This window comes from Oryctolagus cuniculus, chromosome 3 (genome assembly GCF_964237555.1).
Source record: "Oryctolagus cuniculus chromosome 3, mOryCun1.1, whole genome shotgun sequence".
Classification (NCBI taxonomy): Eukaryota; Metazoa; Chordata; class Mammalia; order Lagomorpha; family Leporidae; genus Oryctolagus; species Oryctolagus cuniculus.
Window position 1 is genome coordinate 32,287,064 of NC_091434.1, and position 18,194 is coordinate 32,305,257.

The 18,194-nt window shown below is 45.7% G+C and overlaps 1 long non-coding RNA gene across 2 annotated transcripts in view; it reads left to right on the forward strand.

The window, feature by feature from the left end:
- Nucleotides 1-17,725, forward strand: part of LOC127491851 (uncharacterized) — a 39,880-nt gene extending 22,155 nt beyond the window's left edge. Inside the window, exons 2-4 of one of the 2 annotated variants that reach the window (XR_011387144.1) lie at nucleotides 8,960-9,318; nucleotides 12,318-12,462; nucleotides 16,277-17,725. This is a non-coding gene — a long non-coding RNA (uncharacterized lncRNA). The remainder of the gene's footprint in view (nucleotides 1-8,959; nucleotides 9,319-12,317; nucleotides 12,463-16,276) is intronic. The other variant, XR_011387143.1, reaches the window with a different exon arrangement.
- The last annotated feature ends 469 nt before the right edge of the window (nucleotides 17,726-18,194 follow it).

The following is an 18,194-nucleotide window of genomic DNA, read 5'->3' on the forward strand; positions in this document are numbered from 1 at the left end:
CTCTACAGTGTGCTTTCCTAATTAAACTTCAGAGTCTTCCTAGCAGGACTTTGAACTTCTAAGCCATGTCCTTTTTGTGTCTCTCTCTCCCCAGGACATTGTTACTGTCTAATATGTTACTGTCTTCTACCCCAGAAATGTTACTAATATTTACCCTGTGGCAGATGCTCAGTGGTCTTTGTAACTGTGATTTTGAGCTGAGACAGTAGCCTGCTTCTGTAATTGTGTGTCAGAATTTCTTGTGCTTTTCCTAGGAGGCTAGAACTTGATCATTTTCAGAACTTTTACATAACCTAGTCTATCATCTTTAGTCCAAGATTAAACAAATAGAGTGTGCTCTTGAGTCCTGCGTGATAGAAGATAGGAAAGCCTTATAACCTGCCCATTCCCTAAGTGGCTTGCTGCAGCCCAGGAATGCTTGGTGGAGTTCTCTGTAATATAGGATGAGGCCAAAGGGATTGTTTTCGTCCCCCCTAAATCCTCTCTTGCTTTCCCTAAGGGCTTGTCCTAAGTTGTTCCTTCTCTGTCAGAGCTTGCTGCACACCCAGGGGCAGAACACCTGCCATATGTTATGAGTTACATTACTCATTTATGTATTGTCTAACTCATTAGACTGGAAGTGCCTCAAGGCCAGGAGTAATGACTCATCCCTTTAGCTCCAGTATCTCCTTCTAAGTCTGTCTGCTCACCTGTGCAGCACGAAGCAAATTCAGCACCCAAAACCCGGGATGCGAGAAACTGAGACTAGAGATCCATGTGGAGCAGAGATTGCAGCCATCCTTGGAGCACAGACAGAGCGGGCATGGAAGATCCTTGCTAAGTCCTTAAGTGTAAGGAATTATTAAATAAACTAACAATTTTTCCCAATGTAAAAATTGAGCAAAGTACTACATCTGTACAGGACATAGAGGTGATGTAAGTTTTCTCTACTGTTTTGAGTTACTTTAAAAGAGGGGTGGTGGTGGTGGTGGTGGGGAATAATGGTACCTATGTCACCGTATTGTTGTGAGGATGATCTGAAAAAATCCATGTATATTGCTTAGCACTGTCTCTGGGCGACATTGTAAGTTATTAGTGTTGCATATTATTATTCTATTTCATTGCATCTAATTAAATTGTCATTTTTTGGTATCACTTAGAATTAATTTCCAATTAAACTGTGTCATGAAGATTTCTCATAACCAAAATTATTTTACATGTATGAACATTTTTTAGGTCTAGACAGATTTTAGAAATTATTTTTCATTCTCAGAACATATATAAAAAAGGCAAATGTAAACAAGTCATTTAAGGTATTCCTATCTTTTTTTTTTCACAGAATCTAATTCTAATTACTTTTTTTTTAGATTTTTAAAATTTATTTATTTGAGAGGTAGAGTTACAGAGAGAGAGAAGTAGAAGCAGAGAGAGAGAGGTCTTTCATCCACTGGTTCATGCCCCAAATGACTGCAACAGCCGGAGCTGAGCTGATCCGAAGCCAGCAGCCAGGAGCTTCTTCTGGGTCTCCGATGCTGGTGCAGGGCCCAAGGACTTGGGCCATCTTCCACTGCTTTTCCCAGGTCATTAGCAGGGAGCTGAATCAGAAGCAGCACCCATGTGGGATGCCAGCACTGTAGGTGGAAATTTAGCCCACTGTGCCACAGCACTGGCCCCATGGAATTACTTTTTGATTGAGAGACATTGATTTCTGCATTTTTCTCACAGTGTGTTGTCTGTGATACCAGGAGTGTTGGAAATTAGGAATGCAGCATTTTAAAAATGTGCCCACTGTTGAATCCCAAATTTTCTTCCAAATCTCTAACATCCATTCCCCTTGTGCTTGCCCCATTGCACCAAGAAATGTCAATGAAAGATTTTCAGGCAACAACTAGATTCACAGTCTTTCCTGAATTCTTGTCCTTTGGATGCTAACCTGTCTCTTGCATGATCTCTCCCACTTACTTCATGGTAACTCCATGGTAGACATTGCTCAGGACAAAATCCTTGGAGTTGTCCTGGACTCCTCTCTGTCCCTTGCATACTACATCCAGTCCACTAAGTTTCTAAATCTAGATTCTGCATTCCTCTACTGCTACTTTAATTCTGGCCCAAGGGATCTCTCACCTATAATTTCCCCTTAGCAGGTTTTTCTGCTTCTTTCTTGGCCCCAGCACAATTCTATTCTCACTAGTGGCCAGAGCAAAGCTTACAAAGACTAGGCCCGATCATGTCTCTCTTTCAGTCAACACCCAGCTCTCCATTTAGCTCAGAGTAAAAGCCGAGCTTGTTGTAATGGTCCACATGTCCCACAGATTCAGTGTTGCCAGCTTCACCTCTCTCCTCTCTCATTCACTTCTGCTACACTTTGCTCCTGACTCAAACCTGCTTGCCGTTTATCAGTCTGGCAAGGCATGATACTGCTGGAGGGTCTTTTCTCTTGTTCTTCCCTTTGCCCAGAGTGCTTCTCCTCCAGGTTCTATGGAGCCAAAGTTCCTCCCTCCTCCAAGACTTAGTTCAAACCTCATGTTCTTACTACAGGGCCCCCAGCCCCCCTATTTAGTACTACAACCTGAACCTCCTCTGTGTCCTGGGCACCCTGTCCCCTTATCTCGCTCCACATTTTCTTTTCCCATAGCACTTAGCAGTATATGTGCCAACATTTTCTTGAGTGTTATAGGTTATTGTTATCTGTCCCCTCAGGAAGGTAGACAACTTTAAGAATAGTGCCTTATAAGGCCGGCGCCGTGGCTCACTAGGCTAATCCTCCGCCTTGCGGCGCCGGCACACCGGGTTCTAGTCCTGGTTAGGGCGCCGGATTCTGTCCCGGTTGCCCCTCTTCCAGGCCAGCTCTCTGCTGTGGCCAGGGAGTGCAGTGGAGGATGGCCCAGGTGCTTGGGCCCTGCACCCCATGGGAGACCAGGAAAAGCACCTGGCTCCTGGAAAAGCACCTGGCTCCTGCCATCGGATCAGCGCGGTGCGCCGGCTGCGGCGGCCATTGGAGGGTGAACCAACGGCAAAGGAAGACCTTTCTCTCTGTCTCTCTCTCTCACTGTCCACTCTGCCTGTAAAAAAAAAAAAAAAAAAAAAAAAAAAAAAAAAAAAAAAGAATAGTGCCTTATAAGCATCTGTTCAACACTCCTTTTTAAATTTTTTTTAAAGATTTATTTATTTACTTGAAAGAGTTGCACAGAGAGAGAGGAAGGGATGGAGGGGGAGAGAGAAAGAGAGAGAAGGAGAGAGAGAGAGAGAGAGAGAGAGAGAGAGAGAGAGAGAACTTCCATCTGCTGGCTCACTCCCCAGATGTCCACAATTGTTGGGGCTGTGCCAGGCTGAAGGAAGGAGCCAGGAGCTTCTTCCAGATCTCCCGCATGGGTGCAGGGGTCCAAGGACTTGGGCCATTTTCTGCTGCTTTCCCAGACAAATTAACAGGGAGCTGGACTGGAAGTGGAACAGCCCATAGGGGACGCTGGCACTGTGGTGTAGTGGGTAAATCTGCCACCCCCCATTCAATACTTCTTGAATCCTACTGAACTGTGAAAAATCATATGACCAATGTCAGCCACAAGGTACCAATGCAGTGCTTAGAAATAGTCTATATAGGGGGCTGTCGTTGTGGCGTAGTGGGTGGAGCTGCCACCTGCAGTGCTGGCATCCCATGTGGGCGCCGGTTCAAGTCCCAGCTGCTTCGCTTCCAATCCAGCTCTCTGCTGTGGCATGGAAAAACAGTAGAAGATGGCCCAAATCCATGTACCCCTGCACCCATGTGGGAGACCCAGAGGAAGATCCTGGCTCCTGGCTTCGGATCGGCAGAGTTCCAGCCATTGCGGCCATCTGGGGAGTGAACAAGCAGATGGAAGACCTCTCTCTCTCTGCCTCTGCCTCTGCCTCTGCCTCTCTGTAGCTTTGCCTTTCAAATAAATAAATAAATCTTAAAAAAGAGTTAAATGAGATAATATTGTCTTAAAAAAAGAAATAGTTCACATAGAGCAGGTTAAGAAAGATTGTGACAAGTTAGTGCTTCAGTGGACTCTTTCAGGATAAACAGAGTGAGGCAGTGAAGGAAGTGAGAAGTGAAGAGATCACAGACACAAGGGGAGCCTAAGATCAAGGCACTTGCAGATTCACCTTCTGGGGCCGATGCCCTCTTTCTGGCTGCAGATGGCTGTCTTCCCATCTTCCTGTTGTATCTTCACATGGCAGAGAAACATCTGGAGACCTCACCAGGGTCTGTTAAGATGGTAGTGATCCCATCCTTGAGGGATCCACCCTCACGACCCAAATCCTATCGATGGGCCTTACCTTTTAACACAATCACAGTGGGGTTTAGACGTTCAACATAGGAATTTCAGGGGATTCACAAATATTCAGCCCATTGTGTGGGGGTTGGATACTACCTATTGACTACAGTTCAGAGTATGGAAGTGAAACCCTAAGGTTTTCTTCAGTGAAACTTATTTCTCTCTGTGGGTACCATGCTAGCATTATGAGCCCTGATAACATTTAATGGTCAAACTACTTTGGCTAGGAATGTCACTTGACCAGTGAAGGTGCCAGATCTTTGTTTTGGTTAAGAGGTTAGCCAGTGGGGCTGGCGCCGTGGTGCAGTAGGTTTATCATCTACCTGTGGTGCCAGCATCCCATATGGGCACCGGTTCTAGTCCCTGCTGCTCCTCTTCCAATCCAGCTCTCTGCTGCGGCCTGGGAAATCAGTAGAAGATGGCCCAAGTGCTTGGGTCCCTGAACCCACTGGGGGAACCTGGAGGAAGCTTCTGGCTCCTGGCTTCAGATCTTCACAGCTCCGGCCGTTGCGGCCAATTGGAGAGTGAATCAACAGGAGGAAGACCTTCCTCTCTGTCTCTCCCTCTCACTGTCTGTAACTACCTCTCAAATAAATAAATAAATAAATATTTTTTAAAAAAGAGGTTAGCCAGTAATGAAAATGTTGAGTTCTTCTAGCCAAAATAATCATTGAGGGAGTGAATATCTCTAGGAAGCAATGCAGTGACATAGAGATTTTTCTCACGTGAGGTGTTCTTTTAGCATAGACCAGGGATTATACTCAGAGATAGAGCCCTCACTATCCTGGTTCCTGGGAGACACAAACCCTGAATCAGCTTCGTGCCTTATGATGTATGCTGTGTGTTCTTAACAATAAGTGAATCTGGTGGCTTCATCATTGACTCTTTTTTTGATAATTAGATATTAGGCTCAGTTGTTTCTGGTTGTTGTAGGAGTGTATGTGATGTCAACATGTAAATATAACACATTTTAGAATTGTACATTCTTGAAAATGTTTGCTTGTGCCCTTTCCATTCCAGTGGGCTGGTGTGAAGCCCCTCTGCCAAGGGGACTTTGACTTTGCTCAGCCCCTCACCACACACCACACAGTTATCAACACACATTATTTAAATGGTTGAAACAAACACATTTTGATCCAAAAGAAACATACAGTGTAAATCTTAAGGACCTGGGGAAACAGAACTTAATGTACATTTTTTGTGTCTATAAAAGAGTATCCATCATCATCCCCATATCTGTCTTTGTGAGAATTAATATATGTAATAGGGGTTAATATATGTAATAGCCTTTTGATGCATTTCTTTTATTAATGGACTATTTCTTAGGACAGTTTCAGATTTAGAAAAAAAGTGAGCAAATAGTGCAGAATTCCTGTGTTACCTTCCTGCTCCACCTAACAGTTTCCCTTATTACTAACATCATGCATTACTATGAAACATTTATGATAATTAATGAACCAATATGATATGTTATCAGTCTTCTTGCCTGAAGTTTGTAGTTTATTTGGAATTCCTTAGTTTTTGCCTAACATCCTTTTGTGTTCCAAAACATGTTTCAGAACACCTATTACATTTAATTGTTGTGTCTCCTAAGCACCAATGGCCGTGATGGCCGGTGCTGCGCCGATCCCAAGCCAGGAGCCAGGTGCTTCCTCCTGGTCTCCCATGCGGGTGCAGGGCCCAAGCAGTTGGGCCATCCTCTACTACCCTCCTGAGCCACGGCAGAGAGCTGGACTGAAAGAGGAGCAACCAGAACTAGAACCCGGCGCCCTTATGGGATGCTGGCACCTCAGGTAGAGGATTAACCTAGTGAGCCATGACGCCAGCCCCAGACTTTGCTATTTCTAATGACCTTAACAATTTGAGGAGTACTGATCAGGTATACTGTAGGATGCCTCCATGTTGGAATTTGTCTTTGGCACATTTTAAGGTTACTAAGTGTTGGATATTGTTATTATCACTTTGGATTCAGGTTAAAATGTAAACAGAAGTGGGCTGTGGAGAGGCAGGGGAAGTTTTCTTGAACAGTCCATATTTAGTTTTTAATTATTTATTTTCATTTTATTTGAAAAGTGGGGTGGAGGGAGACAGAGATGGAAAGGGGGCGGAGGGAAAGAGAGAGAGAGGAGAGAGAGAGATTCCATCTGCTAACTCATTCTTCAGATCAACACAGGAGCCACAAGCCAGGAACTTCATCTGGTCTTCTATTTAGATGGCAGGAGCCCAAGCACCTGAGCCATCATCTGCTGCCTTCCAGAGTTCACATTAGCAGGAGGCTGGATCAGAGGTGGAGTCGCCAGGATTTGAACCAAGCACTCCAATATGGGATGCGGGAGTCCCAAGTGGCGAGTCAATAGCTACACCACTTGCCTGCTGCAAACATCAGGTGTTTAAAAGAAAGACTTATTTTGTAGCTTATTCGGTTATCAGTGCTGAGAAACTGGACGAAATTTCATTTGCCTATATCTATCTTTCCAGCTGTTCATTCAATTCATTAGATATACAGCAAGCTGTTACTGTGAAGGTAGAAATGTTTTGAATGCTGGGACTTGATGATAAACAAAGCAAAACTGCTTTTTTGGGACTTCCTGACAGCAAAAGAGTTAATAAACACATAAAGAAATAAACAATCTAAGACAACTTGTGACAAGTAAAGAGCATAAAGTATTCTTGTGTTAAAAATTATTATTAAAGAATTTCTCAGTAGGTGAAGGAAGTGAGAGTAACTATTAAATCTTTGTATTAGTTCTTTTTTGTTGTTATAACAACATATCTGAGGCTGGATTCTTTATCATTTTTTTAAACTTTTATTTAATAAATATAAATTTCCAAAGTACAGCTCATGGGTTACAATGGCTTTTTCCCCCCATAACTTCCCTCCCACCCGCAACCCTCCCAACTCCCATTTCATTCACATCAAGATTCATTTTCAATTATCTTTATATACAGAAGATCAATTTAGTATATACTAAGTAAAGATTTCAACAGTTTGCACCCACACAGAAACACAAAGTGTAAAGTACTGTTTAAGTACTAGTTATACCGTTAATTCACATAGTACAACACATTAAGGACAGAGATCCTACGTGGGGAGTAAGTGCACAGTGACTCCTGTTGATTTAAAAATTGACACTCTTATTTATGACGTCAGTAATCACCCTAGGCTCTTGTCATGAGCTGCCAAGGCTATAGAAGCCTCTTGAGGCTGGCGCTGCGGCTCAGTAGGCTAATCCTCCACCTGCGGCACCGGTGCCCCAGGTTCTATTCCTGGTTGGGGCTCCGGATTCTGTCCCAGTTGCTCCTCTTCCAGTCCAGCTCTCTGCTGTGGCCCAGGAAGGCAGTGGAGGATGGCCCAAGTCCTTGGGCCCTGCACCCTCATGGGAGACCAGGAGGAAGCGCCTGGCTCCTGACTTCGGATTGGCACAGCATGCCAGCTATAGCGGCCATTTTGGGGGTGAGCCAACGGAAGGAAGACCTTTCTTTCTGTCTCTCTCACTGTCTAACTCTGCCTGTCAAAAAAAAAAAAAAAAAAAAGCCTCTTGAGTTCGCCAACTCCGATCTTATTTAGACAAGGCCATAGTCAAAGTGGAAGTTCTCTCCTCCCTTCAGAGAAAGGTACCTCCTTCCTTGATGGGGTAGGCACTTTGGCATAGTAGCAGGTGAGGCAGCCAGGGCCCCAAGGACTTGGGGCATCTTCTACTACTTTCCCAGGCCATAGCAGAGACCTGAATCAGAAGTGGAGCAGCCAGGACTCTAACCGGTGCGCATGTGGGATGCAGGCATTGCAGGTGGCAGCTATACCCGCTATGCCACAGCGCTGGTCCCTGCATTACCTAGTCTTTATCCAGGTCACTATGTAAACCAGGTAGACGGCAGAGATTATTTTGCTGTAGAATAGTGATTTTTGGAGCCAGCATTGTGGTGCAGCCCCCTGTGATGCTGGCAATTCAAGTCTCAGCTGCTCTGCATCTGGTCTAGCTCCCTGCTGGTGGGCCTGGGAAATCAGCAGCTGATGGCCAAGTGGTTGGGCCCCTGCTACTCATGTAAGAAACCAGGATTCAGTTCCTGCTCCTGGCTTTGGCCTGGCCTAGGCCTTGCTGTTTAGGCCATTTGGGGAGTGAACCAGTGGACGGAAGATATATAAATATATAGATCTCTCTCTATATATATTTTTCACTTTGTCACTCTGCCTTTCAAATAAATAAACAAATGTTAAAGAAAAGAATAGTGATTCTCAAAATATAGCACACATTAGAATTAACTGCATAACTTACAGAAACCCAGATTGCTCAGCCCCATCTCCTGAGTTGCTCACACAGTAAAATACCAGTTTCCCATGTCTAACAAGTTCCCATGTGTTGCTGATCACACTGGTCCAGATTTCATTTCGAGACATGCTGTTACCCAGGTAGGGGAATGATTACTGGAGGAGCAGCCTCTGATGTGGACCATGCTTTGGTTTCATATGCTTTGTCCCCTCTGAAACTCATTTGAGATTGGATTACCATTGAAGGTGTGTTGGGAGGTGGGGCCTATCAGGAGGTGTTTGGGTTGTGTGGTGGAGCCTTTTGAATGAATGAATTCCTTTCTCACATGAGCTGAGTTCTCGCTTTGTTGGGACTGGATTAGCTACGACAAGGGAAAGTTGCTATAAAGCAAGATCCCTTTTGTCTCTTTTGCAGATGACTGCTTGCCCTTCTGCTTCCACCATGGGTTGAAGTTGTCTGAGGCCCTCACCATCACTGTGCCTCCAAATCTGCAAGCAAAAGTAAACCTTTAGGGGCCAGCATTGTGGCATAGAGCTACTGACTCCCATATGGGCACCAGTTGAGTTCCTGCTGCTCCACTTCCTATCCATCTCCCTGCTAATGGCTGGGAAAACAGTGGAAGATGGCCCAAGTACTTGGTCCTCTGCCACCCACATGAGAGACCCAGAAGAAGCTCCTGACCCCTTGGGTTTAGATTGGCCCAACTCCTGCTGTTGCGGCCTTGTGGAGTGAATTAGTGGATGGAAGACTTCTCTCTCTTGATCTCTCTTTCTGTGAGTCTGCCTTTCAAATAAATAAATAAATCTTTTTTTTTAAAGTAGACCTTTATAAATGCCAAATCTTATATATTCTGCTATAACAACAGAAAAAAGTCTAAGAGCATTATTTGGACTTTGATCATTTACATTTTTGCATTGAGATTATGCTTCCTGAGATCAAGCATCTCATTTTTTTTCTAGTACTCCATCTTCCATCTGTCCAATTTGGGTGTACAAATGTAGTCAGTTTTGTATAAGGTCAATGTTTTGGTCATCTTAAGGCTCTACCCTAAATTACCTCAAAACACAGTAACTCAAAGCAGTCATTTGCTTATGAGTCTGTGGAGCTGCACTTGGAGCCGGACTCGGTAGAGGAGGCTTGCCTCTGCTCCACAGGCACTGACCTTGTCTGGGGCAGGACCCAGCAGGGCCTCCCTCATATGTGTGGGGCTGGCTGCCAGCAGGGGCACCTCAGTGTCTAGGAGACTCTAGCAGTACAGCCCTGACTTCCTTCCATGGAGGCTTGCGGCTCCAAGAGGCAAAACAGAACTTGTAAGTCTTCTTAGAGCATAGCCCTAGCAATTGCTCTGCATCTCTTCTCCTGCATTCTGTTGGTCAAAGTAGCCATGAAGTCAGCCAAGATTCAGTCAGGGAGGACACCAACTTCACCTGCTGATGAGAGGAGTGGCAAAAGTGCGTCAGAAAACAACGTGCAGTTGGAAGGGATTATTGTAGCTGTCTCTGCAATATTCTACTACCATCAGGAATGAGAATGCCAAAATAACAGAGATCCCTTATTGTTCTCATATGGATATTGACCTGCCACTTATTGGTTTTTATCACTATTGGGACTAGAATGTGCTCTAGATAAAACACTTGCAAATTTTTTTGGTTGAACTGATAGAAAAAGAAGTATGGCAAGATCAAATAGGCATCATTCATTGATGTAAAAGTTCAAAGTCAAAGGTGAGCATAAGAACACAAGCTGGGAGTAAGTTTATTGGTATCTTTCCGTTAGTCCTCTTTAGATGCATGGCTATTTTGGTTGAAAGTTAATGACTTCAACCGCATTTAAAAAATAATGTTCTACCAGATAAAGAAAATATGGTATATGTACCAATGGAATATTATTATTCATCCCTAAAAAATGAATTTCTCTCATTTGCAGCACAATGGATGCAACTGGAGGACATCATAGTTGGTTTTTTTTTTTTTAGATTTATTTTTATTTATTTGAAAGACAGAGTTACTGAGAGAGAGGTAGAGACAGAGAGGTCCTCCATCCACTGGTTCACTCCGCAGATGGCCGCAACGGCCAGAGCTGTGCTGATCTGAAGCCAGGAACTAGGCGCTTCCTCTGGGTCTCCCACGCGGGTGCAGGAGTCCAAGGACTTAGGCCATTCTCCACTGCTTTCCCAGGTCATAACAGAGCGCTGGATTGGAAGAGGAGCAGCAGGGACTAGAACCAGTGCCCATATGGGATGCCGGCACTTCAGGCCAGGTCTTTAACCTGCTGTGCCACAGCACCGGCCCCAGGACATCATGTTAAGTGAAATAAATCAGAAAGGCAAATACTGCTCAGTCTGATACAGAATGGTGATTAACAGCAGCTGGGAGGAATGGAGGAGGGGAGACAGAGGAAGATGGGATAATGAGTATCAAATCAGAGTTAGATCAAAGGAATAAGTGCCAGTGTTATGCTGAAGAGGGCAGAGACTACAGGTTGTGATAACCTATTGAATATTGTGTGAATAAATAGAGAAGGAAGCTCCAAGCCTCCAATCATAAAGTAATGTCGAAGGGGAAATGTTGATCACCCTGATTTGATCAGTGTATATGAGTGCATACACACAATCACACACTACAGTACAGCCCATAAATATGTGCAATTATTAATAAAAGCAATAGGAAGAAAAATCACACAGTGCTCCAGGAATATGTATGTATTTTGTGTTTAAATAAAACAAAATTTGGGGTGGTGTTGTGGTATAGTGGGTTAAGCTGCTGCCTGTGATCCTGGCATCCCATATAGGCACTGGTTCAAGACCCGATTGCCCTGCTTCTGATCCAGCTCCCTGCTAATACCCCTGGGAAAGCAGCAGAAGATGGCTCAAGGGGTTGGGCTCCTGCCACCCAGGAGCGAGACCCAGAGAAAGCTCCAGGCTCCTGGCTTTGACCTGACATAGCCCCAGCTGTTGTGGCCATCTGGGGAGTGGGCCAGCAGATGAAAGATTCTCCCTCTGTCTCTCCCTCTCTTTTTCTCTCTGCAACTCTGCCTTTCAAAATGAAAACCTATATCTTTAAAATATAAAATAAAACAAGTTGTACCACCTGTGCAGTGTGAATTTGCCACTTTGAAAGGGCCAAGTTTATTATCTGTTTATGTGTGTGGTGTCATGTAGGATGTGGGGAAGAGACTCCTCTTCTTGCCCTGCCCTATGAAGTTGCTACAAGTGCCTGAAATTTTACCAGGAGTGATTCATCATGTGCTTCAAGCATTGCTCACTTTCACTGGCTTGTAACATAGTGAATACTTTTGGGAGGGAAACAACAGGAAGTCAGTAGCCCTTAGTATGAATAATTTAGAGGAACACTCTTCTCAGGGAGGGTTGTGTCTGGGTGCCTTTGCAGGGAGGGAGCGCTGAAAGGCAGAGGAGGGAGGAGTGGGGATGGGCAGGATGGAAAGAGAAGTACTGAGTGTGCAGTTCCCTACCTCACAGGGACTCAAGTTTAGGAGGCCTGAATTAGGCTTCCTTGATGCGAAAACAACCAAATCCATACCCACTTTTTATTGGGGATAGTCTTTTGTTCCTATAATACTATATGTCCTCTGTGTGTGTGTTTGCTAAACACTTCTCTACAGAGTATTTTTTTTTTTCTTTTTAATCCTAAACACCTTACCATGAGTAATATGCTTTGGGGCCCTTCTGTGATAACTTTTAATTTTTGTGATTTTTTTCCCCTTTATCATTAACTATCCCTTCCAACCTGTCCTTCTCACCCCGTTTTCCAAGGTCTGGAAGACAGCCCTAGCATCCTGCTGGGCCTCTGAATTCGCCATCCACTGTGGGAAAATTCCAGCTGGGACAGAGACTGTTTGTTCACCAGGTGTGAGCAGACCACAGAGAGGCACAGCCTCCCAGCCCCTGTTTTCCTGGAGTGAGTCGCAAGCTTATTTACTTTTTTGACTTTTTCAAGAGTACTTAGCCCCCCCCTTTATAATTTATGCTTTTACCCAGTGACAAGGACATCCAGCCCAGAAACCCTGAAGAGTTACATGTGAGGAAGGTGCTTTGTCTGAGGGGCTGATAGAGCAGAGAGCTGTGATTTTATTTTTCCCACGGAAAGCAAGGGCTTGTTCCGTGGCTCTGATGAAAAGCTCTGTGACTAACAGGATTCTTTCTTCCTTTCTTTCTTTTTTTCGGGTTACGTTTCTCCCACTAGCTGCCAAGCTCGTTTCACAGCCGTTCTCTTCTGCCGGCTGAAGTAACTTAGCACGTAGAGAATGAAAGAGAGGTGGGAACTGTCTGCTTTCCTTCTTCCCCCAGACAGTGGGGCTTCTCCAGTGACCGGGCAGGCCAGCACCTGTGCTTCCTGGGTGCAGGGTGTGAGCTGAAGAGGGGAAATTTAACTCTTGCAGTTCTGGCGGAGGCCCTGGCAGCAGCGTTGTAGGCCATGGAGCTGGTCGATGCAGGCTGCCTCCTGGTTCTCCTTCCTAAAGCCCAAGGCTTTTGGAAGGCAAGGCTTAGTTCTGCAGCCAAACTAGAGATGGAGATCCTTCTGCAGTAGACACGGGGATCAACTTGATACGGATTTGACAGTTATCCTGGGTCAAATGTAAACTAACCTGGAACTAGAGGCATATGACCTCTGCTTCCTCTCCCACCCCCAGCTGATTGACAGGAACCCTGGTGATGCCCACCGGCTGCTGAGGGCTCCCCGGTGTTGGCATATTCCATCTTGCCCTCTTACCCTTTCCTTTCCAACCAGTTATATAAATATATAAATAAACATTTTTTAAAAAAGATTTATTCTATTTATTTGCAAGACAGAGTTACAGAGAGAGGCAGAGGCAGAGAGGTTCTTTCATCTACTGGTTCACTCCCCAAATGGCTGCAGTGGCCGAAGCTGGGCTGATCTAAAGCCAGGAGCCAGGAGCTTCCTCTGGGTCTCCCACGTGTGTAGAGGGGCCCAAGGACTTGGGTCATCCTCCACTGTTCTTCCAGGCCGCAATAGACAGCTAGACAGGAAGTAGAGCAGCCAGGACTGGAACTGGTGTCCCATATGGGTTGTTGGCACTGCAGGCCAGGGCTCTAACCCACTGTGTCACAGTACCAGCCCCAACAGGCACAGTGTTTGAAAGTGTGTGACAGGTTGGAAAATTCAATTAGTACCTTTACTGTCCATAATGGCTGAAGAAGCAGGTGATTAAAGCCATCTCTAGACTTGACAAGTTTCAGGGATCCACCTGAAAAGCAGGTGAGCCATGAGCAATGAACGAATGGGAGAAAGAGTGTGAATTTGCAAACAAGATGGGCCGAGAGAATGTCAGCAAGTGGAGAACAAATGTAAAAACAGTCCCTGGTGTGCTGTTGGAGAATCCTGAGCAGATGAGTCCTCCAGCCCCTAGCCCCGGTGCGTGGGCTCCATCTTGTTACCAAAACACCCTAGTTTCTAAGCCAGTCAGACAAGTGGGGAGTGTGTCTGTATACTAGGAAAGTATCGCCAGCAAAAGGTAAACCATGCTGAGTGTTTGAAATTCAGGGAGTTAATGCAGGCAACTGGCTGTTCGGGGGGGTGGAAGAGCAGAGAAGCCCAACAATGCCTGGTGGGAGAATGCAAACGCTAAAAAAGCTAAACCTGAGGTCAGTAGGGAGGACAGACTAGGATCATCTGGTGGAAAACTGCTGTAGCTGCAACTACAGAGAGAGCTCAGCTCTCCTCCTACAGAGGAGATGCTGAGATGCTACTTTAGGCAGAGAGGAAGGGGGAAATATGGTGGGAAACAGAATTCTCCGGGGCCAGTCTCCTGGAACGCAGAGCAGAAGGCCTGTGCACCGGGAGAGCCCAGAGGGTGTGTGCATGTGTGGGAGGAAGCTCAGCCAAGACCTGCTGGGAGTGGACCTCATGTCTATGGTTGCAGAGATGTCTCCTGGCTGCCACCATGATCCTCCCTCTGGCAGGACTTCCTGTCATCACATCATCTGGCAAAGTGGGGTGGTGAAGAATACGATGTGATTCTACATTCTTGACAGGAAAGTGGGTTACATGGATTGTGGGTTCATGAGTTCAAAATGCATTGACCTGTAATATTTAAATTACTCCCCAAGAAGGTGGATATTAAGATAAACACATGAAAAGAGATGAGGCTCTGGATTACTGTGTGTTTGCTGCCTACTAGCTGTTATGAGCTGGCGTGTGTCCTCCTCAAATTCATGTGCTGAGGGCCCAGTTTCCAGGGACTATGCTTGGAGATAGGGCCTTTAGGGAGGTCATTATGGATAACTGAGGTCAAAAGTATGGGGCCCTAATCAGACAGGACTGATGTCTGTTCAAGAAGAGGAAGAGAAACCAGAAACATTGCTCCCTCTACAAGCACACAAGTGAAGAGGCCACGCGAGGACACAGTAAGAAGTCAGAAGTCTTCAAGCCCAGAAGAGAGGCCTCACTAGGAACTAACCCTGCCAGCTCCTTGATGTTAGACGAGAAAATAGGGTTGAGCCAGCCAGTCTATGCTATTTTGTTATGGCAGCCTTTGGGCAAATCACGTATCTTCTGTCTATCTTCGTTTCGTCATCTGAAAATTGGAAGTGATAAAAGTTCCCTCCTCACAGAGTTCTGGGAGAATTCAGTGAAATACGAATTTAGAGCACTTGGCATGTAGTGAGTGTGCATGTTAACAGGAAGTAGCCCTTACTATTCATAACTCTGGATTTTTGCCTCAGTGTTCTGGCCCAGAAATCTGGGTCTCACCGACCTTTGGAGGCTGCCTCCAAACCCCTAGCCCTACACAGGTTCTTGCGAGTCTTCTCTGGGATTCTGTTCCAGACACCCTCTGGCCATCAGTAGGGTCCTGTTGGCATCACTCAGAACTGTCCCCTGCTTGCTTTCTAGCTCTCCATGCTCCACTTGCTAATACAGTTTCCACCCTTAGAATGTCATATCTCTACAACTATGTGCTCCGGTTGTCTGCTAAATGGCCCGTGGCCGAGCCAGGCTCTGTATCCATTTCCTGTAATCCCATCCTCTCTAGTCCTGGCTCCATCCCATCAATCTCTGTGTGTAGGTTCATCCAGCGTGTTTCCTGCCTCCCTTAGCATGTAGGCTTTTTTACACATACTCATTGACCTGTGGAGGCTCAAGATTTTTCCATCTAGGAATGTACTGAGCTATGAAAGGGCCGATGAATGAACTTGCTTAGACGCTGCCTTCATAGATCAAGCATGCTGTTTTAGATTTTGCTATTTAAACTTAGGCTGTGGGCTTTCTGGGGTTGGATTTTTATGTGTGCACACAGGGTGGTGGTTGTGGGGGTGGACATCACCGCAGGCCATGGTCACAGGCCAGTTAGATACAACTTCCCAGCATAAGTCCTTCACTCAGCATGTTATTACTGGTTTTCTGTGGGATTGAGATCTATGCTTGTCCGTCTGTGGTTTGCAAGCAATAGTTATCCAGTTTGTAATGACTCCCTCTGTGAATTATTTTTTATTGCTGTATACCTCAAACCCAGCAGTATAAAATAAGTCAACAACAGGAGTCACTGTGCACTTACTCCTCATGTAGGATCTCTGCCCTTAATGTGTTGTTCAATGTGAATTAATGCTATAACTAGTACTCAGACAGTATTTTACACTTTATGTTCTATGTGGGTGCAAACTGTTGAAATCTTTACTTAATATATACTAAATTGATCTTCTGTATATAAAGATAATTGAAAATGAATCTTTTTTTTTTTTTTTTTTTTTGACAGGCAGAGTGGACAGTGAGAGAGAGAGACAGAGAGAAAGGTCTTCCTTTTGCCGTTGGTTCACCCTCCAATGGCCGCCGTGGCTGGTGCACTGCAGCCGGCGCACCGCGCTGATCCAATGGCAGGAGCCAGGTGCTTATCATGGTCTCCCATGGGGTGCAGGGCCCAACGACTTGGGCCATCCTCCACTGCACTCCCTGGCCACAGCAGAGAGCTGGCCTGGAAGAGGGGCAACCAGGAGAGAATCCGGCGCCCCAACCGGGACTAGAACCCGGTGTGCTGGCGCCACAAGGCGGAGGATTAGCCTAGTGAGCTGCGGCACTGGCCTGAAAATGAATCTTGATGTGAATGAAATGGGAGAGGGAGCGGGAGTTGGGAGGGTTGCGGGCAGGAGGGAAGTTTAGGGGGAAAAAGCCATTGTAATCCATGAGCTGTACTTTGAAAATTTATATTTGCTAAATAAAAGTTAAAAAAATAACACTTTCATTATTTCAGAGCTTTCCTGCAGCTTTTCAGTCTTACAAATTACAAAGTGACACAAGCTTGCTAAAACAAGCTTAAACATTAGCAAGTTCATAACAAGTCCTCCTTATTCCCCAGGGATTTGTGCTTACTGATCCATCCAGACATTTTCTGTGCTTAGAGGAACACACATTCACACCCATGCACCCACTCTTTCCTCTTTCTGTTTTTTCAAAAACAAGAATAACTCAAACTGATATTAGGCGGGACTCTTATTTGCAAGTGATAGAAAGTGAATTATCGTAGGCGAGAAAAGGAATTTACTGCCTGAAAAATCGAAACCATGGGACTCACTCCCCCTTCTTTTGTCTCTGTTTTTTCTAAGACCCCCATTCTCCACAAACTGGGACTATGGACATCAGAAGATGCCTGGCTCATGCCTACTCTCTTCCCCACAAGGTGGCTTGTCCCTTTGCCTTCAGTTCTAAATAGGACTTTGGTCACTTGTATCCCATAAAGTACTTTTAGCTGCAGGCAACAGAAAACTCAACTAAAATCGACTTGAACAGGATGAGCTGTCTGGAGGTGGCCCAATGATGCCAGCCTTCTGAGGCAGCTTCTCTGCCATTCTCTAGACTTTGCTCCCGTGGCTGCAATATGGGTAAGGCAGCTCAAAACTCCATGTCCTCACTGGACAATGCTTTCTTAACCTCACAAGTGAAGACTGAGAGACTGGCACTGTGGCACAGTAGTTTAAATCTCCGCCTGTGGTGCTGGCATCCCATAAGCGTGCTGGTTCAAGTCCTGGCTGCTCCACTTCCGATCCAGCTCACTGCTAATTGCCTGGGAAAGCAGCGGAGCATGACTCAAATGCTTGGGGCCCTGCACCCAGTGGGAGACCCAGAAGAACCTTCCTGACTCCTGGCTTCTGATCAACCCAGCTCTGGCTGTTGTGGCCATCTGGGGAGTGAACCGGCAGATGGAAGACTCTCTCTCTGTGTTTCTCCCTCTGTAACTCTGCCTCTCAAATAAATAAATATACCTTTTAAAAAATGATTTATTTGTTAATTTGAAAGGCAGAGTTACAGAGAGGCAGAGGCAGAGAGAGGGCGAAGTCTTCCATCTGCTGGTTCACTCCCCAGATGGCCAGAATGGTCAGAGTTGGGTTGATCAGAAGAAAGGAGTCAGGGAGGTTCTTCTGGGCCTCCCATGTGGGTTCAGGGGCCCGAGAACCTGGGCCATCTTCTACTGCTTTCCCAGGCCATAGCAGAGAGCTGGATTGGAAGAGGAGCTGCTGGGACTTGAACCAGCACCCATGTAGGATGCTGGCACTGCAAGCTGCAGCTTTACCGGATACACCACAGTGCCGGCCCCTGGAGGTATTTTTAAAAGTAACAGCCCTCCCCTTTCCACTGAACCATATGACAGCATAGTTCCCAGTCAGTGCATATAGCTGCAG